Source organism: Stegostoma tigrinum, chromosome 35 (assembly GCF_030684315.1).
Source record: "Stegostoma tigrinum isolate sSteTig4 chromosome 35, sSteTig4.hap1, whole genome shotgun sequence".
NCBI lineage: Eukaryota > Metazoa > Chordata > Chondrichthyes > Orectolobiformes > Stegostomatidae > Stegostoma > Stegostoma tigrinum.
Window position 1 is genome coordinate 7,460,495 of NC_081388.1, and position 25,352 is coordinate 7,485,846.

The 25,352-nt window shown below is 44.7% G+C and overlaps 1 long non-coding RNA gene across 1 annotated transcript; it reads right to left on the reverse strand.

The window, feature by feature from the left end:
* Positions 1-1,310: 1,310 nt before the first annotated feature.
* Positions 1,311-24,360, reverse strand: LOC125447581 (uncharacterized). The gene is made up of 3 exons (XR_007246571.1): positions 24,297-24,360; positions 19,875-19,962; positions 1,311-3,410 (listed from the first exon to the last, which is right to left on the reverse strand). It is a non-coding gene; the product is annotated as an uncharacterized LOC125447581 (long non-coding RNA).
* Positions 24,361-25,352: the final 992 nt, after the last annotated feature.

A 25,352-nucleotide genomic window follows, 5' to 3' on the forward strand; every position in this document is an offset into this window, starting at 1 on the left:
CTGACCTGCTCTTGTGGCTGCTGAGTGTACGTGGCAGGCACAGTTGAGTTTGTGGTCAACGATAACCCGAAAGATGCTGATACTTGTACTCCTGTGTCTTCTGTTCTACATTCTATCCATCTAGCTAGCGGACCTGATAGCCCAGTTGTTTGTAGATGAGCTGTTTTATTCCCGGAAAGAGTGGCATGATTTGTTGAGCTTCCTTGGTGAAACATCAGCTTCTTATGAGCGGAAGGTTGGGAATATAGATCCATACTACTTCCCATCTCATTAAGCCGATGGTCTCATGCTAATTGACAAGCAACATGGCCTAGCATTGGGGTCCAATAAATTGCAGTGGGATTATGTGCCTCTAAGAGAACTTATGATAAACTACACGTAGTCACTCTGCTTGTGCTAGTTTAATGAGGACTTGCCAGCTAATGTTGTCATTAGCTCAGTTGGCTGTGAAACCAACACTGTGGGTTCATTACCTGTACCAGCTGATGACACCCTGCTTTCTCAACCTTATCTGAGGACCCTCACATGGAGCTCACCACAGGTTCTCTCTCTCTCTAATGAGGAATGGAACGTTGCTGGCTTTTTCACTTCAAGACAACAGGATGTTGCGGGGGTTGGGAGGGTTTGAGCTACAGGGAGAGGCTGAATAGGCTGGGGCTATTTTCCTTGGAGCATCAGAGGCTGAGGCGTGACCATACAGATGTTTAGAAAACCATGAGGGGCTTCGAAAGGATGAATAGCCAAGGTCTTTTACCCAGAGTAGGAGAGTCCAAAACCAGAGGGCATTGGTTTAAGATGAGAGGGGAAGGATTTGAAAGGGACCTGAGGGGTAACTTTTTCATGCAAAGGGTGGTATGTGTATGGAATGAGCTGCCACAAGAAGTGGTGGAATCTGGTACAATTACAACATTTGAAAGGCATCTGGATGGGCTTATGAAGGATTTAGAGGGATAGGAGACAAATGCTGGCACATGGGACTGGATTAATTTAGCATATCCGGCTGGCACAGATGGTATGGACCGAAGGGTCTGTTTCTGTGCCGTACATCTCTGTGATCACCATAGGCTGGAGTGGGTTTCTCAATCTGAGTGGGACCCCACTGGGATCATGGAGAATGTCCCATTCCAGGAATCTGGTTGGTGGGAATCCATGAAGCCCTTTCTGAGAAATGTGCTCATCATTTTGAAAGAAGTAGTTGTTAATATTGATGCTTAGTTTAAAACAAGCTCTGCTCTAAGTAATTGAAAAACTTTATTATGATTTGCAACACATAGCTCACTTGCAGTGATATTCAATTGAATTATGCCACATTATCATTACCGAACATAACTGATTATGGAGATAGCATCAACACTTGACTTCCACTTCATTCTTTCAGTGTAACATTTAATGAGAGGCCTTCAAAGAGGAGATAGTTTGGGGACAGACAAGATAGATTCTCACAGTGAAAGGGAAAGCCTTCAAAGCCATAACTCCCTGGGTGGCTAAAGATATACAGATTGAAATGAAACAGATAAAGGAGGCTTATGATAAATGTCAGGCTTATAATGTACCACAGACCCAAACTAAACACAAAAAGTACAAAAGAGAAGTGAAGCAAAGATGAGAGGCAAAAAGAGCATATGAGAAGAGATGTCTGTGTAACATTAAAGTAAGTGTAGAAACTTATAAATTATGATCAACTCGTTGAAGGCAAGGTGGGATTAATTTCGGGCCAGAAAGGGCATCTTTATGTAAAGGCTGAAGGCCTGGCTGAGACACTAAATAAATATCTTCCATCTGTCTACACTATCAAAGAGGATGCTGTTTCTGTCACCGCAAGTAAGGAAGGGTACTGAGTCTGGAAAGGATAAAAATAAAGTCAAGTTACTGAAAAGTGCTCAAAGAATCACAGAACTGTTACAGTGCAGAAATAAGCTATTCGGCCCACCATGCCAGTGTCAGCTCCTTAAACAAGCATCATTGCCTAGTGCCAATCTCCCACATTCTCCCTGTATCTTTACACACTACTTTATCCAAATAATCATCCAGTGCTCCTCTTGAAAGCCTCAACCGAACCTTCCCCCACCACATTTCCATTCTCTATCCTAACTCCTTGGTTATATGAAAACATTTGTCTTCACTTCACCGTTGTTTCTTTTGAAAATCACTTTCACTCTACACCTTCTCATTGTTATTCTTTTTACGAACAGGAAGAGCTTCTCCCTAGGAGCCCATCCACGTGTCTGAGAACCTCGGTCAGATCTTGTTACTGTGTAAGTAGAGAACTCAGAGGCCAGGATGGACAACATCTTAGGCTGCTGGAGGAAGTAAAGAAGAAATGGAGGAGGGTCTGACCACCATCGTCCACAGATAGAATAGAACCACTGGATGAAGCGAGAATTAGAAATGCTGTACTTCTCTACGTAAGTGGTTTGATGGGTAAACCCAATGATTACAGGGCAGTAAGCCTAATGTTGAGACAATAATCTGTGACAACTGAATTGTGGTGATAAATATGGGCAAATAAGTGATGGCTAACATAGATTTGTTAAAGACAAATTATGTTTGACTGATGTGGTTGAGTTCTTTGGTGAGGATTTGGGAAGATTAAAGTGCCAAAGTTAATTTGTTTGCGAATCAAATATCAGAACTAAAGGAATCAGCAAAGTGAGGGCCCATGTGATTAATGGGACAGCGGCAGTGAGGACACCAGGTTGGCGAAGTACCAGAAAGCACCGAGTGGAGGTGAATGGTTGTTTTTCGTATTAGGGGGTTGGTATGCAGTGACGTTTCCCAGTGGAATTGGCACCATTGCTCCTTTACGAATGTAGAAGTGATCTTGTGTTGGGGTATGCATGGAATAATTTCAAAGCTCACAGCTTGACAGCAATCTCAGAAAGGCAGTGAACAATGAGGAACTTTGTTACAAATTCCCAAAGGGGATAGGCAGACTGGTGGAATGCAAAGACTCAAAGTGGATTAAATTTAATGCACAGAATTGCAAAGTGATGAACTCAAATTGCAAGAATGAAGAGAGGCAAATTAAGTTAAATTGTATCATTTTAAAGAGAACGGATAGGTGATATCTATACAAGAACATTAGAAATATAAGCAGGAGGAGGCCATTCAGCCCCTCAAACCTACACTGCTATTCAACTAGATAAGGTGTGATTGTCTATCTCCACATCATTTTCTTACATTACATCATTTTTTTAATTGCATAGAAACCTATTATACTCAGTTTCAATGACTGAACCTCCACAGTTTTCTCCACCTTCTGAGTGAAGAAGTTCTTCTTCATCTCAATCTTTTATTACTCTGAGAATCCCTGGATGTGCGCCGCTCCCAACCATCCTTTCTGCATCGACTCTGTTAAACCCTCTTGGCACTTTGTCCACTTAATGAGTGTTCTTCTCATTCCTGCAAATCTTAGAGAAAAGAGGCTGTTTTTAACCTGACATGCTCCATTGTTATATTCGGGCCAGTCTCAGTACCAGAATCCTGGCTGTCAGTGCTACATTCCACTGAGAATTTATGACCCCCTACATTTCCCAAAACAGCATACTTGTTTGAGATGGGGATAGATACAGGAGACTGCTGCACTACCTGCCTACCTTTCCCAGAGGTAACTCATTTACTCGACTATATCTGTGGGTTTTCTACCTTCCTGAAACTGCCATCCATCACACCCCCTGGCTCCTGTAAATTCCTCATTGCCTTTAACTGCCACTCCAATTGATCCATGCAATCCTAACTATAGAGCAGTGATCCTGACACCTGTGGTGGATAAGTTGTTGGAGGGGATTCTAAGGGACAGGATTTATATGTATTTGGAAAGGCAAGGACTGATGAGGGATAATCAACATGGCTTTGTGCGTGGGAAATCATGTCTCACTTACTTGATTGAGTTCTTTGAAGAAGAAACAAAGAAGGCTTATGAAGGCAGAGTGGTGGACATTGTCTATAAGGACTTCAGCAAAGGCCTTCGACAAATCATTCTGCTGTTGGTGGCTTATGCCTTCAGCTGACGAGGCTCACTCTTTCTAAACCTCAACACCTGTCTCCCCCTCTGTAAGAACTCCTTAAGACCTATTTTATTTGATTCATAGAATCCCTACAGCATGGAAGCAGGCCATTCAGCCCATCGAGTTTGCACCAACCATCCGAAGAGCATCTCACCCAGACCCACCCCCCTGTCTTATTGCTGTGAGGATGCTTTTCACATGGCTGATTCACCTAGCCTGCAAGACTTTGAATTGTAGGAGGAAACGCACACAGACACAGGGAGAACGTGCACACTCCACATAGACAGTTGTCCAAAGATGGAATCGAACCTGGGTCCCTGGCTCTGTGAGGCAGCACTACTAACCACTGAGCCACGTGCCGTCCTAAATCCATTCACAGGAGGTGAGCAGCTTTGGCTACACGTCATGTATTGCCCCATTTCTAATTACCCTTGAGTAGGTGGGTGTGAGTAGCCTTCTTAACCATTGCAGTTGGTGGGATGTAAATCCAGGGTCTGGTACAGGGGTTAAGCCTGGGTCAGAGGCTCTAGGGTGACCAAAGGATCTGTTTTCATGCTATACAACTCTATATTGCTCCTCTAACCTGCACCTACAAATCTTTAAAATAGTAGGATGTGTTGGGAAGACTATTGAATAAGCAAACAGGGAACTTGATTTTATAAACAGAGGCGTTTTGATTGAAAGAGCCCAAAATGAGACTTTGACCTGTATTGCTTGATTAACTCAAGTTTAGCTCAAGAGGTAATCTTGGGAAAGGAGCTGAGGCACACACTCGGATTTACTCCTTGGAGAATGTTGCCTGGAATGAGTTAGTGCTGCACCCTACAGGAGTCACCAGGAGAATGCATATGTTTGGTTACTGACTTCTTTCTTTAAGGTCCCCCTTGGTCTGCAGGAGGACAGGGAGAAGACATTGAGACCAGGATGGACATTATCAGCTACTGTAGGAGAGAGGTGACAGGAGGAACAGGAGACAGCTTCCCTGCTACAAGTCTATTCGGACATCCTCCGGTATTGAGTCCACAAGCTCAGCCTCAGTCCCTGAGGTATGTGCGAACCTGTTACTTCTTTAATTCATGCAAAAGATCAGGGTATCACCTGCTGGGCCAGCAGTTATTGCTGATCCCTAACTGCTATGGAAATGGAGTCACATGTAGGCCAGACCAGGTAAGGATGGCAGTTTCCTTCCCTAAAGGACATTAGTGAACCAGATCGGCTTTTCCAACAATCGACAATGGATTCATGGTCATCATTAGACTCTTATTACCAGATTTTTATTGAATTTTAATATCTAGAAAATAGTATTCAAGTACTGAATAGATCCAATTTTCCAGTAGCAGTGTAAATGGGATCCTCCCAACCACTTTCACTGAAAGAGCAGTGTTTACTGGGTGTTGCACAGTGCCAGGGAGGTTCGCCTTCCTTTTTTCCATTCATTTGTGGGATGCGGGTGTTGCTGGCTCGGTCAGCGTTTCTTGCTCCTCCCTAGTTGCCTCTTGAGAAGGTGGTGGTGAGCTGCCTTCTTGAACAGCTGCAGTCCTCCTGCTGTAGGCTGACCCACAATGCTATTAGGGAGGGAATGCATTCCCTGATTGGCCAAGAATCTATCTATTTTTATTGATTTCATATTCTACCATCTGACATGGCAGGATTTAAACTCACATCCCCAGAGCGTTACCTAGGTCTTTGGATTAGCAGTCTGGAAGTACTGCTAGGCCATGACCTCCCTGGTACTGTGCAATGCCCAGTAAACACTGCTCTTTCAGTGGAAGTGCTTGGGAGGATCCCATTTACACTGTACAGAAATATTGGATCTATTCAGTACTTGAATACTATTTTCTAGATATTAAAATATATGGCATGAGTGTGGGAAAATGGCGTTGAATGAAAGGATCCTCCATAGTCTAATTGAACGATTGCGCAGAGAAGTGTGGCTGATGGCCTACTCCTATTTGTGATGCTCGTAAACATATAGGTTTCTGGTTTGACATTTCCAGGTAAATTCGAAGTAAAGTCATTCAGCATTAAGCTGATCATTGAGCCTCCTTCGCCACTCAGTAGGATTATGATTGTTCTGACATTCCGCATATCCACTTTCTTAACCTTTCCCTGTAACCCTGCATTCCCTGAATTGGCCAAGAATCTATCTATCTCAGCCTTGAATGTACACAAGGATTGTGCCCCATAGCTTTCTACACTAAGGAAATCCAAAGACTCTCAACTTTCTGAGAGGAGAGATTCATCCTTATCTCAATTGGTCTTAATATGGTGGCCCTGATTCTGAGACTGTGCCCTCTGGTCTTATGAAGCAAAACACCCTCTCAGCATTGACCCTGTCTTTCCTCTTAAGAATCCGATATGGTTCAATGAGATCACCTGTCATTCTGTGCAACTCCAGTGAGTCAAGTTCCAACCTGTTTCCCCTTTGCTCAGAAGACAATCCCATCATACCAGAGATCATCTGAGTGAGCCTTCTCCTAACTGCCTTCAATAAAACAATATCTTTTCTTGATATGGGTACCAAAACTGCTAACAGCACTCCAGATGTGGTCTTACCAGCACCTTGTCCTGTTGCAGTAAGAGCAGTGTTTACTGGGCATTGCACAGTACCAGGGAGGTCATGGCCTAGCAGTACTTCCAGACTGCTAATCCAAAGACCTAGGTAACGCTCTGGGGATGTGAGTTTAAATCCTGCCATGTGCTCCAACTCCCTTGAAATAAGGGCCAACATTGCATTAGCCTTCCTGATTTCCTGCTGCTCTGTGTACTAGCCTTCTGTGTTTCATGCGAAAGTCCCCCCAAATCCCTTTCTGTTGCAGCTTTCTGCAGTTTTTCTCCATTGAAATAATGTTCTATTCTTTACTTATGCTTTCCAAAATGAACAATTTTACATTCTTCTATGTTATACTCCATTTGTCAATTTTTTGCCCACTTATGACTTCTCTCTCTGTAAGCTGTTTGTATTCCTCCAGCAACCTGCCTTTCTACTTAAATAAGAAAGCTGGATGAACACAGCAGGCCAAGCACCATCTTAGGAGCAGGAAAGCTGACGTTTCGGGCCTAGGCCCTTCATCAGAAAATACTTCTTTTGTTTTTTGTCTGCAATTTTGCCTGCAGTACATTCACTTCCATCCTCCAAGTCATTAACATGTATCATAAACGTTGTGGTCCTGGCACCGGTCCCTATGGAACCCCTCGCCAACCTGAAAAAAAATCCTTTATCCCCACTCGCTGTTTCTTGCTCATTCGCTAATTCGCTAACCACACCAACATACTACCGTCAATAACATAGCCTCTATATCTTCGGACTTAAACTTTCATCAGATACCTTGTCTCTGGACATTTTCTGACAGTGCAAATAAAACCCATCGAGTTCCCTGTTATCAACTCTGCTGAGGACTTCTTTGACAAACTAAAAAAATAAGTCTGGCATCACTTCCCTTTCATAAAACCATGACTAGGTTATGACCTTTCAAATGTTGGCCTTCCTTTTTCCTATTCGTTTGTGGAATGCGGGTGTCGCTGCCTAGGGCAGCGTTCTTGCCCCTCACTAGTTGCCCCTTGAGAAGGTGGTGGTGAGCTGCCTTCTTGAACAGCTGCAGTCCTCCTGCTGTGGGTTGATCCACAATGCTATTAGGGAGAGAATTCCAGGATTTTGATGCAGCGAAGAAACAGCAATATATTTCCAAGTCATGGTAGAGAGTGGCTTGGAGGGGAACTTGCAAGGGGTGGTGTTCCCATAAGTCTGCTGTCCTTGTCCTTCTAGTTGGAAGTGGTCGTGGGTTTGGAAGGTGCTGGTCTGAAGATCTTTGGTGAACTGCTGCAGTACATCTTGTAAATAGTACACACTGCGGCTACTGAGGTTCGTCAGCGATAGATACTTGTGGATGCAGTGCCAATCAAGCGCGATGCTTTGTCCTGGATGGTGTCAAGCTTCTTGAGTGTTGTTGGGGCTGACCCCCATCCAGGCAGGTGGGGAGTATTCCATCACACTCCTGACTTGTGCCTTGAAGGTAGTGGACAGGATCTGGGGAGCCTAGAGATTAGTTACTAGCCACAGTATTCCTAGTCTCTGACCTGCTCTTGCAGCCACTTTGTTAATGTGGTGAGCCCAGCTGAGTTTCTGGTCAGTGATAACCCCCAGGATGTTGATAGTGGGGGATACAGTGATGGTAACACCACCGAATGTCAAAGGGTGGTGATTGGATTGTCTCGTATTGGTGATGGTCACAGCCTGGTACTTGTGTAGTGCAAATGGGACTTGCCACTCGTCAGCCCAAACCTGGATATTGTCCAGACCTTGTTGCATTAGAACACGGGCTGCTTCAATATCTGAGGAGTCACAAACGGCACTGAATGTTGTGCAATCATTGGTGAGCATCCCCACATCTGACCTTATGATGGAAGGAAGGTCATTAATGAAGCAGGTAAAGATGGTTATGCTGAGGACATTACCATGAGGAGCTCCTGCAGAGATATTCTGGAGCTGAGATGATTGACCTCCAACAACCATGACCATATTCCTATGTGTCAGGTATGACTCCAACCACTGGGGAGTTTTCCCCCGATACCCATGGATTCCAGTTTTGTTCGGGCTCCTTGATGCCACACTTAGTCCAACATAACCTTGATATCAAGGACTATCACCTCACCTCTGGAATTCAGCTCTATTGTCCATGTTTGAACCATGACTGTATTGAGGTCAGGAGCTGAGTGGCCCTGGCAGAACCCAAACTGGTGTAGGTGAGCAGGGTATTGCTGAGCAGGTGCTGCTTTATAGCGCTGTTACTGACACCCTCCATCACTTCACTGATGATTGAGAGTAGATTGATGGGACAGTAACTGGCCGGGTTGGATTTGTCCTGCTTATTATGTACGGGACATACTCAGGCAATAGGTGACTATGCTGGAACAGCTTGGCTAAGGGAGCAGCAGGTTCTAGAGCACAAGTCTTCACTACTATTGCCAGAATGTTGTCAGGGCCTGTAGCCTTTGCAATATCCAGTGTTTCCAACCATTTCTTGTTATCATGTGGAGTGAATTCAATTGGCTGAAGACTGGTATCTCTGATGCTGGGGACCACTGGAGGAGGCCGAGATGGATCATCCACTTGCATTTCTGCGAATGCTTCAGCCTTATCTTTTGCACTGATGTACTGGGCTCTTCCATCATCAAGGATGGGGATATTAGTGGACACTTCTCCTCCAGGGTGTAGCCCACCATCGTTCATGACTGGATGTAGCAGGACTGCAGAGCTTAGATCTGATCCGTTGGTTGTGGGATCACTTAGCTCTGTCTATCACTTGCTGCTTTTGCTGTTTGATGTGCATGCAGTCCTGTTTGGTGGCTTCACCAGGTTGGTACTTCACCTTCAGGTATGCCCTGGTGCTGCTCCTGGCATGCCCTCCCGCACTCTCCATTGAACTAGGGTTGATTCCCTGACTTGATGGTAATGGGTGAGTGGGGGAATATGCTGGGCCACGAGGTTACAGATTGTGCTGGAGCATAATTCTGCTGCTGTTGATGGCCCACAGTGCTCCATGGATGCCTAGTTTTGAATTGCTGGATCTGAGCGAATTCTGTCCCATTCAGCACAGTGGTAGTGCCACACAACACGATGGGGGTTGTTCTCAATGTGAAGGCGGGACTTTGTCTCCACAAGGACTGTGCGATGGTCACTCTTACCGATACTGTCATGGACAGATGCGACTGCAGCTGACAGATTAGTAAGGATGAGGTCAAGTAGTTTTTCCCTCTTGTTGGTTCCCTCACCACCTGCTGCAGACCCAGTCTCGCAGCTTTATCCTTCAGGACCCGACCAGCTCGATCAGTAGTACTGCTGTTGAGTACCTCTTGGTAATGGACATTGAAATCCCCCCCCCCCCCGGGTACATTTTCTGCCCTTGCTATCCTGAGTACTTTCTCGAAGTGTTGTTCAACATGGAGGAATACTGATTCACCAGTTGGGGGAGGATGATATGCGGACATCAGCAGGAGGTTTCCTTGCCCATGTTTAACCTGAAGCCATGCGACTTCATGGGGTCCAGAATCAATGTTGAGGATTCCGAGGACAACTCCCTCCCGACAGCATACCACTGTGCTGCACCCTCTGCTGGGTCTGTCCTGCCAGTGGGACAGGCCGTACCCAGGGATGGTGATGGTGGTGTCTGGGACATTGTCTGTAAGGTATGATTCTGTGAGTATGACTCTGTCAGGCTGTTGCTTCACTAGTCTGTGAGACAGCTCTCCCAGTTTTGGCACCTACCCCACAGTGTTAGTGAGGAGGACTTTGCAGAGTCCACAGGGCTGTTTCTGCCGTTGCTTTTTCTGGTGCTGAGGTCAAAGCCAGGTGATCCATCTGGTTTCATTTCTTTGAGACTTTGTAGCGATTGTTACAACTGAACGACTTGCTGGGTGTTTCAGAGGGCAATTGAGAGTCAACCACATTGCTGTGGGTCAGGAGTCACACGTAGGCCAGACAAGGTGAGGGTGGCAGGTTTGAAGGATAATAGTGAACCAGATGGGTTTTTCTGGCATTTGGCAATCACTTCATGGTGATCAGTAGATTCTTAATTCCAGGCTTTTAAAAAAAATTACTGAATTCAACTTCCTCCATCTGCCATGGTGAGATTTGAACCTGGGACCCAGAACATTAGCGGGGTTTAGTCTGGGCTAATAGTCTAGTGATTACACCACTAGGCCACCGCCAGCCCTATTTTGTTATAATTGATTCCAACTCATTTCTAAAAATTGATGTCGGCTGATCAGGCTATAAGCTGACAAAAAACTTGGCAGGTGGTATTTGATGTGGGCAATTGTGAGGTTATGCGCTTTGGCAGGAAGAATAAAGGAGCAGAATATTTTTCAAATAGAGTAAGGCTGCGAAAAGTTACAGGAGGTCTCCCCCCTAGAACACTGTGTCCAGTTCTGGTTGTCCAGTTATAGGAAGGATATTGCAAAGCTGGAGAGGGTTCGGAAGAGATTTACCAGGATGTTGCCAGGTGTGGAAGATTTGAGTTATAAAGGAAGGCTGTATAGGCTGGGACTGTTTTTCACTGGAGCGTAGGAGATTGAGAGGTGACCTGATGGAAGTTTCTAAACTAAAGAGAGTTATAGATAGAGTTAATGGTAAGATGGGGAATTTCAAGTCTAGGCGGCACATTTTTAAGGTAAGAGGAAGAGATTTGAAAAAGACATTAGTAGCAAAGTTTTTACATGGAGGGTGGTTCATGAGTGGAATAAACTTCCTGAGGACGTGTTGGATGTGGGTACAATTACAATGTTTAAAAGACATTTGGATGGATGCATGAATAGGAAAGGTTTGGAGGGATGTGGGCCAATTGCAGGCAGGTGGGGCTAGTTTAGTTTGGGATGGTGTTTGGCATAGGCTGGTTGGATTGAAGGGTCTGTTTCCATGCTGTATGACTTGCTGACAGGAATAGCAGAGTTTGTTCATAAATCACAAAAAGCTGGCATACATACACAGAACAGAATAGATTCGGAAAAGGGGATATTAGTCTTCATTTCACAGGGAATGAACTGTAAAAATTGGGGAGGCTTTGCTAAAACTGTACAAAGCTGTAATCAGGCCACAGCTCGAATACAGTGAACGGTTTCTTGCCCTACTTTAAGGGAAGTTATAATGGATTGGAGGCCGTCCGGAGAAGATCACAGGGTTGATCCTAAATATTATGAGGAGTGGTTAAATATGTTGAGTCTGTATTCACTGGAGTTTTGGAGAATGAGAAGTGATCTTATTGAAAAAATACAAGATTCTAAGGGTGCCTTGACAGGGAGGATGCTGAGTGGTTGTTTCCTTTTGAGGGAGGGCCTGGAATCAATGAGGACAAGCTTCCGATCTCAGATCAACACTCGAGATACTGGAGGTGTTGGACATACTGGATGGTCAAGGTTTATTTAGGCTCTGGGACACTGGAGGCTCTGGGGACACCAGAAGTTCTGCAGCTACTGAGGTGTTGAAGACGTTTGAATTTCTAGGAACGCTTGAGGTGTTATTGTCCTTTCAGGTATTGGTTCTACAGTTATTGACTCTATAGGTGCCGGTTCTAAGGTATTGGCTCTACTGGTATTGTCTCTGGAGGTATTAGCTCTGCTGGTATTGGCTCTGCTGGTATTGGCTCTGCTGGTATTGGCCCTGCTGATATTGGCTGTGCAGGTCCACACTTCCTTCACCTCCAACACCTCCCCACAGCCCTACGGCACCTTCCTCTGCAACCAGCGAAGGTGCGACACCAGCCCATTTACCTCCTCCCTCCCCAGTATCCAAGGGCCCAAACATACCTTTCAGGTGAAGCAACACTTCACCTGCACTTCCCAGAATCCAGCCTACTGCATTCGCTGCTCACAATGTGGTCCCTTCTACATTGGGGAAAACGAAGCGTAGGCTTGGCGACCGCTTCGCAGAACATCTACATTCTGCTCACAAAAAAGACCCTGAATTACCTGTAACCTGCCACTTCAATGCACCACCCTACCCCCTGACCAACATCTCTGTCTCTGGCTTGCTACAGTGTTCCAGTGAAGCCCAACGCAAGCTGGAGGAGCAACACCTCATTTTCCGCTTGGGGACCCTACAGCCCTCCTGGCTCAATATTGAGCTTAATAATTTTAGGGCCTAAACTCTCCCATGTCCCAGGCCCCGACCCCACACACCAGGCCTTGTTACCACACAGCCTGCCATTACACACCCCCTGTTGTTAGTCACTATCAGTCCCCATTAATAACTATTCACCCTCCCAGCCTGATCATTAGCAACTCCTTTATCTGTCCAACTGTCTTTCTCTCTCTTTGGGCTCTATCCTATTGTTTACACCTTACTCCACCTCCCCTCCCTATTTTCTGCATTCATTGATGCTGCCAGACCTGCTGAGCTTTTCCAGAAACTTTGTTTTTGTTTCTGATTGACAGCATCCACAGTTCCTTTGGTTTTTATTGAACATTTTGATGATTTCATTGAAGGTCTTCTGACCTCTTTAGTACCATATAAGAAGGAACGATGATAGTCCACTATCTGACCCCAATCTCATTTTCACCATGGACGTCCAGTCCCTATACACCTGCTTTCCCCATGCAGATGGCCTCTCCCTATTTATTTCAGAATCCTCTCCCCATCTCCCTTTTCTGATGAAGGGCCTAGGCCTGAAACATCAGCTTTTGGCTTCCTAAAGATGCTGCTTGGCCTGCTGTGTTCATCTAGCTCCACGCTTTGTTTTCTTGGATTCTCCAGCATCTGCAGTTCCAATTATCTCTGACCTCAGTCTGAATCAGCTCTCTTGGAGGTGAGGGCCATGGAGTGATGGCGATGTCTCCTGAAGCTGTGTTCTATTGGTTAAATAATTAACAGGATACTTGGGAAAGGGAAAATTTTGTATGTGAGCTCACAGAGACTATTGGTAAATTTACCCCTCATCCGAACACCTCAAATTGTGCAATGATTCCAATGGGAGGAAAGATTCACAGAAAAAACTCCACCAACAAATGCCTGCTTACCATGGAGACAATGTGGAAGTTTCTTAAAACCAAACTCAGCTGAACAACAGGAAACGTTTATCCAACAGCTGAAATTCTCCCTCTGAAACTTAAGTCTGGTTTAATTGGCATTATTGCATCTTGGATTGGTTCCAGAAGCTACTCCTCGCACACTAACCTTGACAAACACAGTCGGGTTGAGTTTCAGATGCTCTGCCTCATAAGCCTCTACTTTGTTCGATAAATATGATCAAAATGGGCCTGACCATCATTGATCTAAACTGTAATGGATGGGTGCCCACGTGTTGACATAGAACTAAATAAAGGTTGTTTAGAAGGGTAAAAATAATAGGATATCTATCTCCCTGTTTTCCTCACTTTTCGCACCAGTTGGTAGCTCTGTTCATCCAATTGTTTTCACCCAGAGTCGATAGAATTATACAACACACAAACAGAGTCTTTGGTCCAACCGGTCTATGCTGACCATGTTTCCAAACTAAACTAGGATCGCCTTCACGGGCTTATCCAAATGCCTTTTAATTGTTGTAACTGTCCCTATATGCATAACTTCCTCTGGAGGTTCATTGCATGGCCGAACCACTCTTTGCAGAAAACAAAGTTGCCCCTCATGTCCTTTTGAAATCTTTCTCCTCTCACTTTAAAACCCTTCTGCGTAGTATTGAAATCCCCCACCCAAAAGAAAAGATATCTGCCTTTTGTCTTATCTATACCCCTCATTATTTTACAAACCTTGAAAATGTCATCCCTCCATCTCCCATCCTCCAGTGGAAAAAATAATAATTCTCTATTTTTGAGCCACTAGGTCGATCTTTGCGTTCTGCTGGATTTTCCAAAGCGCCTGCACTGTAGTTCATTTGTACAGCCCCTGGGCCCGCATTGACCAAATGCAATCCGGATGGTTCACTTATGTTGTAATCCAACAGCAGGCTTGTTTGGCAAGGTAGCTCAGTAGTTAGTGCTTCACGGCACCAGGGAGCCAGGCTTGAATGCAGCTTTGGACGATGTCTGTGCACGTGCTCCTTGTGTCTGCGTGCGTTTCCTCTCACAGTCCAAAGATGTGCAGGCTAGGTGAACTGACCATGCTAAATTACCCGTAGAGTCCAGGGATGAGCAAGTTTGGTAAATGTGCGGTTAGAGGGATAGGGTGGGAAGCTCTTCAGAGGTTCAGTGAAGATGGGCTGAGTGGCCTCTTTCTGCAGTGTCAGGATTCTTTGACAAGCTTAAAGGTCCCAGATACAACACCAAGTCTCTGCTGAGTTAGATCATGCCAACCAATGAGAGACTGTTTTGTGAGAATCCTCATTGCCTCTGAATCAGAAGCTTGCAGGTCTGTCCCAGGGCAAATATTTTGACACATAAACTCAGCAGACCGTTCCTTGTTCTACTGAGGGAGTCCTGCATGTTTGGTGTGCCTTCTTTCAAGTTGAGATGTTAAACCGATGTCCCTCAGTTGGTTGGATCCTTCCCACTATTTTGCACGACAGCCATGCCTGGTGTTCAGGCCAACTAATTAAAATGAGCGACCCTAACGTGCAAACAAGGAAGAATAGTAGCCCACTCGGCCCTTCCCATCTGCTGTGCCAATCAATGAGATCATGGCTGATCTGATTTCAACCTCAAATCTATATTCCTGCCTGTGCCTGATAATCGCTCACCCTCTCCCTTGGTATTCCTGATTAAATTTGGTCCATCTAATGGGTGTCCACGTGTTGATGCAGAACAGAATAAAGGATGTTTAGAAGGGAAGAAACAATAGTGCATCTGTCTCCCTGCTTTCCTCACTTTTCACACTAGTTGGCCTAATCTTCAGATGGGATGGTATAAATGTAAGAGTTCTTAGAGGCCTTGGGAGAAGGGGGTGGAAAGGAAGAGATTGAAGGCAAAGAGCAGGTAGACTGGAGGGAATCAAAAGCCTGAGTGGGATCCGAATAGTTGGATTGGGTCAGATTGATCAGGGGGCAGTCAGAACAGTGGGCAATGGTGCTCAGCAAGGTTCACTGGATCCAGTGGTCAAGTTGACATCATATCATGAATGTAACAGGCTTCCCAAATTCACAATCAATGAAGCTCCCACGTCATTATTTTATCTAACGTGTCTCACTCCACCTCCTGATACCAGATTAGTTGCTTCTCTCTGCCCTGTCTCCCTTACAAGTAATAGGTCAAAGTTACACAAGGTAATGAAAGGGTTAATGCTGGAGACTGCATTAAGCTCCACCCAATCTTGTAATGTCATACAGTCTCAGGTTGGGTAGTTGAGAGATAAGCTCTGAACCATAATCATAGAATTCCTATCGTAGTGAAGCAGGCCATTCGGCCCATTAAAACTGCACCGACCCACCAAAAAGCATCCCACCCAGGGCCTACTCTTCTACCCTATCCCTTTAACTCTGCATTTCCTGTGGCTAAACCACCTGGCCTGCACATCGCTAGACTATTTAGCACGGCCAATCCACCTAACGTGCACACCTTTGGACTCGGGAGAGGAAACCGGAGCACCCAGAGGAAGCCCACACAAACACGGGGAGAATGTGCAAACATCACTCAGTGGTCCCTGGCCTGTGAGGCAGCAATGCTAACCACTGAGTCACGGTGCAGCTCTGGATCTTGACAGGGTTAGATATGTTGTCTAATTACTATCGGGCAATTAACTACATCTTTTTAAGACAGATGTTTCTTGTTGTGGTCTGTCCTCTTGCACTGCAAGCTAAACAGGCCCTTACACCCAGTCAAGGAAAGAGTAGCACCTACTACCCACAAACAGCACAGCTAAAGTGTGCTTGGTTTTGGGATTGAGATTATTAACCCTTTAGCCTCTTACCTGAATTCCACCTGCTCCCTTATTGGTGTTTAAACTTCAATCCCCTCTCCCACACATTCCCCCTACATCTCTTGATTCTTAACATTGTCTATGCTGCTATGTGAATAGTCCCAAAGGGGCCTCTCCACTTGCACAAAGTGTGCATCAGTGAACATCCCACTCCCCCATTCCCCCAAATAAATCCTTTGCATTCTGCGATGGCACAACCATTTCAACTTATGACGCCTTGTACCCTGCCAGAATTGATTTGGAGTCCTTAGGGTGCCCAGTGTAGTAAGCCCAGTCTTCATCACTCAGGTGGACAGGTTTTACTGTGAACTGCAAAAGGCATAAAATTGCTATCAGTTTGGAATGACCCGAAGCCACCTCCCTTTCACACAAGGGCAAAGGCAGTCAATGAATTCAGTGGCTAACGCTGCTGCCTCATAGCACCAGCGACCTCGGTTTGATTCCACTCTTGGACGACTGCCTGTATGGAGTTTGCACATTATCCCAGTGTCTGCGTAGGTTTCCTTCCAGAGTCCAAAGATGCGCAGGTTAGGTGGATAGGCCATGCTAAATTGTCTGTACTGTCCAGTGACCATAGATCATAGAATCCCCACAAGTGTGGAAACAGGCCCTTCAGCCCAACAAGCCTACACCAACCCTCAGAGCATCCCACCCAGACCCATCCCCCTATAACTCACCTGATCCACACATCCCTGTACACTATGGGTAATTTAGCACGGCCAATCTGCCTAACTTGCACATCTTTGGACTGTGGGAGGAAACCAGAGCACCCAGAGGAAACCCACACAGGCACGGGGAGAATGTGCAAACTCCACACAGATAGTCGCCAAAAAGGTGGAATTCAACTTGTGTCCCTGGCGCTGTGAGGCAGCAGTGTTAACTACTGAGGTCCCATGCTGCCCATGCAGGCTAAGGGGACTAGCCATGAGAAATGCAGGGATTAAAGAGATAGAGTAGGGGTGTGAGTCTTGGGGGATGTTTTTTGGATGGTCAATGTGGACCTGATGGGATGAATGGTCTGTTTCCCCACTGTAGGGATTCTACGAGTCTGTCAGCAAAATTGAAGGCTAGTGGATCTAAGGCACAATCCAAAAGTGGTTAAGGCTCAGATGGCAGGAAGGAGTTGGAGATCAGAGATAATGGGAACTGCAGATGCTGGAGATTCCAAGATAATGAAATGTGAGGCTGGATGAACACAGCAGGCCAAGCAGCATCTCAGGAGCACAAAAGCTGACGTTTCGGGGCATTGGTTTGGGAACCTAAGGCCTAGAGGCTATTTCACCTCTTCTCTGCCATTTAATTAGGCACAGTTAATCTGATTGGGTGGCCTCACTTCACTGTCCTGTACACCCTGCTATGACTATCCCCAGCTTATTGTGATTCTGGAAGCAATATGCTTCCAGGTGACGGCATGGAACTGTCTCCCTTTCTTTATCAACACCCACTTTGGTTGGTGGCAATAGGGGTCAATTGAACAAGGACGCCTTCCTTTATGGCTGTCTTCTATATAATCACGATTAAAAAGGAATCAATTTAACCCGATTTTCTTGAGTAGAAGAAAGAGTGAGTTTTTCCGCTGCTGAAGAGGGAAACTAAATGATAAAACACGACACGTACGCACAGATAAGAAACGAGAGGGGAGCCCAAAAAAAGAAAGTAAAATAAAATCAGGTGTGAAGCTGGATGAACACAGCAGGCAACGCAGCATCTTAGGAGCAGGAAAGCTGACATTTTGGGCCTAGACCCTTTATCTGATGAAGAGTCTTGGCCCAAAACATCAGCTTTCCTGCTCCTCTGATGCTGCTTGGCCTTCTGTGTTCATCCAGCTTCACACCTTGTTATCTCGGATTCTCCAGCATCTGCAGTTCCTATTGTTTCTAAAATAAAATCAGTCTTTGATGTGACCATGTTGAATGAATTGTGAAACATTGAGGCAGTTAGTGTTGGTGATTTTGGTGGCATTGATTGTGTTAGTCAATCCATTCCAGTTGCAAAGAAGAGTCATACTGGCCGCGAAACATTAACACTTCACAACTGCTGCCAAATCTTGCTGAGTTTCTCCAGTACTTTCTGCTTTTATCACAAAACAACTGTGTTCTGTTAGAAATTCCAGAATTCTGAACCAGCAACAGTGAGGAACCAACGCGATCCTATTCAAAGTTATAAGCAGTGTCGCAGTGCAGCCTCCTTAATGCTAGAGATTGTAGAGTGAGGAATATCCCACCCACTTTTCTACACTGCATCATGCCAATTACAGCTTTGATGTGCTTTTGGGAATGGATATTAAACCAAGTAACAATGATGAATCAGAGAATATCTCCCTGTTATTGGAGCAAGGCCAGTATTTGTTGCCTTGTAACCGAATGGCTTGCTGGTCAATTCAGAGTTAACCACATTGCTGAGTGTCTGGAGCCATATGTAGACCAGACCGGGTAAGGATGACAAATTTCCTTCCCTAACAGACATTAGCGATTAGATGTGTTTTTAGAACATTTAGTGACAGTTGTTACAGTCACCATTTTGATTGATTCAATGGTCTTGTGTACCAAAATACAGTGAAAAGCTTTGTTCACGAGTGGTACAGGCAGATCACAGCAAGCGAAGGATGTACTGATCAAAAAGACTTAGATCTATACAGGTTACATTTCAGGTTACATTATTTGAGGCTAGAGTCCATTCAACAGTCTGATAATGGCTGGAAAGAAGCTGTTCCTGAACCTGGTGGTGCGTGTGTTCAGGCTTCTGCATCTTCCGATTGACAGAAGAGGTTGTAGGGGGTCATTACCAGGGTATGATGGGTCTTTGATATTATTGGCTGCCTCTCCATGGCATGAGCTGTGTAAATGGAGTCCATGGATGGAAGGCTGGCTTCCATGATGGTCAGGACTGTGCACACCACCTCCTATGGTTTCTTACAGTCCTGGGCAGAGCGATTGCTGTACCGGGCAATTGACAGTATGCTTTCAGTCGAAGTTGGTGAGGGACCTTATGGACATGCCAAATTTCCTGAGCTGCCTGAGGAAGAAGAGACATTGTTGTGCCTTCTTGACTGTCACATTTATGGGGAAGTCCAGGACAGGTTGTCAGCTATCATCACCCTGAGAAACTTGATGCTCTTCACCCTCTCAACCTCAGTTCCATTGATGTAGATGGGGGTGTCTTCTCCTTTCTTTCTGAAGTCGATGATCAGTTCTTTAGTTTTGCCGATGTTGAGAGATTTTTTTTTTAATTGTGCCACGTCATCGAGCCCTCTATCTCTCACCTGTATTTTGACTTGCCGTTGTTAGATATCTGTCCCACTACAGTGGTATTGTTAGCGAACTTGTAGGTGGTATTCATTCAAAGTTTGGCAACACAGTTGTAGGTGTGCTGAGCCAAGATTTACAACTGTAGACTTTTTAACTTTAATTTAAATTCCATCAGTGGCTACGGTGTGATTCAAACCCATGTCGGCAAACATTTGCTTGGCTCCCTTGATTATTAGATCATTGGCATTAACATTATTACACTTATCATTGCCAACATACCTCGTTGCTCAATTACTGCACAGAAGAGGCCATTCAACTGGGTGTCTCTCCTCCAAATCAGCTCAGCTAATTCCAGTTCCAAGCACCCCTGTAATTGTTAATATTTTGAGAAGTTATTGAATTCCACTTTGAAATGGTACAATTGAATCTGCCTCCCACACCCTCTCAGGCACCTCATGATGAATCTTGACTCCCCGCTGAGAATAAAGGTGAAAACCTCAGTTCACATTTAGTTCTTTTGCCATTCGTCTCAGTCCTGCATGCATTTCCTGTGTGTCTCCAATCTTAAGTGAAGGGACCAGTTTCTCCCAATGTGTTCACAGAATCACAAAATCAGCTGCACAGAGTTAACATCAGATACTTCCATGATGGTGGCTGTAATAGCTATGATTGAGTTATGTGGCCAGGCAGAGCAAAGAAACGCAGGCTCTAACCCCTTATGATAGTCTGACGGATGAACCTCTTTATCTGCAGGTTAAGAGTTTTTCCCATAAAAGACCACCAGATTCAAACAGCATTTGTTTTTGGGAGGGGAGATGGCTCCTCAAACAAAAATAAAATCCAAAACACAGTTATGACACAGATATAGGCCATTCAGTCATTTGTGTCTCCACCAGCTCTTCAAAGGAGCATTTCACTTAGCACCAATTTCCTTCTGTTTCTCTGCAACCCTCCACATTCCTCCTTTTCAGTTAACAGTCTAATTTTCCCTTTTCCTGTGTCCGCTGAACTGACAACTCTCAGGCAGTGCATTCCAGATCCTAACCAATCGCTGCATGATTAAAGCTTTTTCATCATGAATTTGAAACTTTTATCAATTTCCTCTCTGTTACATCATATCTCAGAGTTCATAGAATCCCTACGGTGCGGAAAGAAGTCCTTCAGCCATTCAAGTTCATGCTGACCCTCAAAAGTTCATCCCACCCCCTTACACTATTTCCCCCAATCCCACATTTACTAGGGCCAATCCACTTAACTTACACTTCCCTAGATGCTATAGGACAATTTACCATTACTAATCCACCTAGCCGGCACACTATGGGGTGATTTAGCATGGCCAACCTACTGAGATTGTGCATCTTCAGACTGTGGGAGGAAACTGGACCATCCAGATGCAATGCACAGGGAGACTATGCAAACTCCACACATTCACCCAAGGCTGGATTTGAACCTGGATTCCTGGTACTGTGAAGCAACACTGCTAACCAGTTAGCTACCATGGTCCAACAGTTGATGCAACAATATTTCTTTAAGATAAATACTCATGATGTTATCCCTGCATGTAGTCTAGGGGTATAATGGCCTCAGTCTCCATCTTAACAGGGACCACTTGAAGCACACCATGCTGATGGAAGTGTGCGACTATACTGTATACTTTAATGTTATCCCACACATGTGAATGCAATATTAGTATGTATTGGTGAGCTGTAATAAAGCCATGTTTATTGTGAATGCCACTACCAGATGGATTCATGAAAGTCACATTGAAACCTAGGTCTACAGGGTGATGTCACTGCCCAGCTGACTGGTTGCCTGTCACAGAGATGGGATTGTTGGTAAATTCACACAGCATTCAGGCACACTGGGTAGAAATAAATACCGCAGGACTCTGAGGGATCTGATTTGGTGCAGGGAGCCTGGATGGAGTGTGACAGGAAGCATCCATGGCAGCTTGGAATTGCTGTCACTTTTAAAAACCAACAAGTGTGAAGTAAAGGTTGGGGTGTGTGTGAGCTCTCTGTGGATGTGCTGTGTCATTGATGCATCTGTGTAGTCTGTTGCAGGCTGCTGACGTCTCCTGCCTGCTCTGTGTGTGTACCAGTGGTTATCCTTGCATTCAGAATAACGAGTCTGCTGTAAGAAGTCTTTGTCAGATCCTCCAATACCACATCCTAGTCTCTAGTCACGAGACAGAAGGTTACAATTGTCACATTAGGTACAAATATCCTTGAGGGGGAGAAACGCACATCACTTTCCACTTCCTGAGCCTTAAAGGAGAACAATGCTAGAACAATCCTCCCATCTGAAGTCTCTCACCCCAGTTTTGCCAAAATTATCTATACTGGCTCTACCTCAATTCTAAAGTGAGACACTTGGAAGTCGAAAGGAGGATCCTCAGGTTTGGATCATACTGAGTTTCTTACTTTCATTCATTCATTGGATGAGGACATTGCTGGCTAGACCAGCATTTATTGCCCATCCCTAGTTGGCCAGAGGGCAGTTAAGAGTCAACCACATTGCTGTGGGTCTGGAGTCACATGTAGGCCAGACCAGGTAAGGATGGCATTTTCCTTCCCTAAAGAACATTAGTGAGCCAGATGGGGTTTTCCCGACAACAGCCAATTGATTCTTGGTCACAATTAGATGATAATTATGTATTCCAACATTCATAATTTGTAAATGGCTTGACAGATGATGTTTTTCTTTCACTGAGGGGTGGTGTTGGAGGGTCACTTAGTTTCCTTCATATAGTGGAATCTTTGGAATTTCTCCCTCAGAGAGTTGTCAAGATGAGTTCAGGAGAAATCAATAGATTACAAGGTATCAAAACCATCACGCGATATGGGAATAGTGCTGCGAAATGGGGTTAATTGGCCAGGACCCCTCAGAATGGGCTTGAATGGCTGAATGACTTCCTCCTGCACCTGGTTCATATGTTCATAAAGGAGGGCAGCAAGTTTGAGAGCATAGGGTGGATATTCCAGAGGTTGGGACTGAGGCAACAGAAGGCACACTCCCAAATGCTGGACTGATTAAAACTGGGGATGCACAAGAGGTCAGAATATGAGGAATGACCCATTATAGACTCTCTGCTCTTGTATGTTAACACACTGGTGATATGATAACTCATACCCACTCTGTGTTTTTAACCTCTGCTTCACACCTCTCCAGAACATCTCCTCACCTCATAGCCACATACAGATAGTGGAGAATTAAAGCAGGGAATGCAGGTGAAACTCAGAAGGTCTGGCAGCGTTTGTGAAGAGAGAAACAGAGCAAACGTCCTGAGTCCAGCACAACTATTTTGGAACTGAAAGGGGTTGCAAGATGGGTTGATTCAGTTTTGGTCATAAGCAGAGGAGACGTGAGGGGATCAGATGGTGTGGCGGCCCACGGGAAAAGACAAGGGAATTGCTAATGGTGGTGATACAGAAGCAGGAATGTAAAATGTGTGTAAGTTAAAGTGTGACAGGGAGAGATTGGGTTTGAAACATTGACTCTGTTTCTCTCTCCGCAGACCTGCTGAGAATTTCCAGAATTCCCTGTGTTTGATTCAGATTTCCCAACATTCACAGTTTTTTACTGTAATTCACCAGGCTGATAAATGCTGGACCGAACAATGGGCCAAGGTTGTTGTCAACATTGAGAGAACATCTGGATGGTGCGCTCAGATCTTTTACCTGGAGTAGCAGGTAGGAACCTCACCTGCAAAAGAAAAACATCATCTGCAGAACTGCACTCTACACTCCCTCAACACTGCGATGAAAAGTTGACTCACAGTCTGCGCCCAAATCCTGAAATTGAATCTTCACCCTCTGACTCAGAGTCAAAGCTGCCACACTTGCAACATAGATATAAAAACTCGCATAAGAAGTCATGAAAGGAACTGGAAAGTTGTGCTATAATTAACTGTTGTCTTCAGGAAGAACTAGTTTGAGACAATCAGTGTATCAGCGACTGAATGCTAATACCATCTTCATCAGCAAACTCTGGCAGCAGGCTTTAAATTCACTTCCTTTTTCAACAAAGTATTACTGTTACATTACCACACTGACTTCAACAGCTTCGCCTACATCTTAATACAATTGATGTCTCCTTCACATTGATCATCTGAAATGGGAATTTGTTGATGGATTCCAAACACAATAATGTACATATTAAGATTGTTCATCTGAAATTAGAATATATAAAGTGAAGGGAATGGATCAGTGGAGACTGCAGCCAAGGGATTGTGACGAGGTCACTTTGCGAATCGCTCGTGTTAACTTCAGATCTTACACCTAATCTACCTTCGTGAAGGTGCTAATTCATTCTTCCTCATTGGCAGCAATCAGGTAACAACTGGAAGTTTAGTTGGCTTTCTGCAACGTATTCAAATATTTCTGAATATCTGTAATCCTCTCGTCTGCACCAATTTGAACATCGTGCAAAAATTGGACCTTGGGGATACAATTTTCTATTTTAAACCTGACAAGTGGAGTCAGAAACAATTTGCCATTAACCCTGCTATTGAGTTGGCTGATCTCCAACTCCAGAAAACCTCACGTCCTACATTTAAACACGGTGTAATATTTTTAGGCACAACTGACAGTGTGTGTTGCAAACATGAAAATCCAACAAAACCTTGAAACAGTCAAATGGCTTGAATTATCGAAACATTACAGCTCTTCTGTCAAAATTCTCTTTGAGCCCTCTCCTTACCTTTCCTGGTTTCATTATCGTTCGTGACCCCAGGTTGCTGCAGAGCATTTGGAAGCCAGTGAAGGATCCTCGCAGCTATAATTTCAGTAACTGTGGCGACCTAATCCACACTGCATGATTCCGTAAACATCAATGGGATTAATGTTGCCAGGCATCAAACGTGCTTTTCGTTTCAGAACTGAAATGCAAGAAAACCAGCTTCAGAAAGGAAGCAGCAACTTTGGCAGCATTCCAAGAGGAAGCTGACTTGTTGGACTAGGGATAGTGTGAAAAAACAAAACAGCAGGACTGTCCACCTTGGTTAGTTTACTAAATTCTAACCAGGCCCCAGTCCCATTTGTGGTGTTGTGGGGACACAGAAGTGACTGGCTATCTCTCATGACACTTTCTGATTGATAAAAGAGCCACGCAGTGACAGAATCGCCCCTGTCCACAAAGACCTGCATCTTTTATCTGAATGATCAGATTGTACAACAATAACAATCTAAGCTGTAGGAGCAGAATTAGGCCATTCAGCCCACAGAGCCTTGCGTACCATTCAAAGCGATCATGGCTGATTTGATAATCCTCAGATCCACTTTCCTGATTTTCTTTTACCATAAACCTTAATTCCCTTACTGATCAAAAATCTACCTTAGCTTTGAATATACTAAATGACTCTGCCTCAACAGCCCTCTGCAGTAAATAATTCCGCAGATTCACTACCGTTGGAGAGAGAAATTCCTGAAATATGTGACCGATTATTCTGAGATTAGATTATCTGCTCCTAGACTCTCCCACAAGGGGAAACAACCTCCCCTCATCCACCATGTCAAATCCTCTACAGACCTCATATGTTTCAATAAGGTCGCCTCTCATTGTTCTAAACTCCAATGAATACAACCCAATCAATGCAATCTCTTTCCATAAATTAGTCTCTCCATATCTGGTCCCAGTCTAGTGATCATTTTCTGGACAGTCTCCAATGTCAGTATATTTTTCATTAGACAAGGGGCTCAAAACTGTTCACAGTATTCTGGCTGTTTTCTGGGCTAGCACCTTGGATAATCTTAGCAA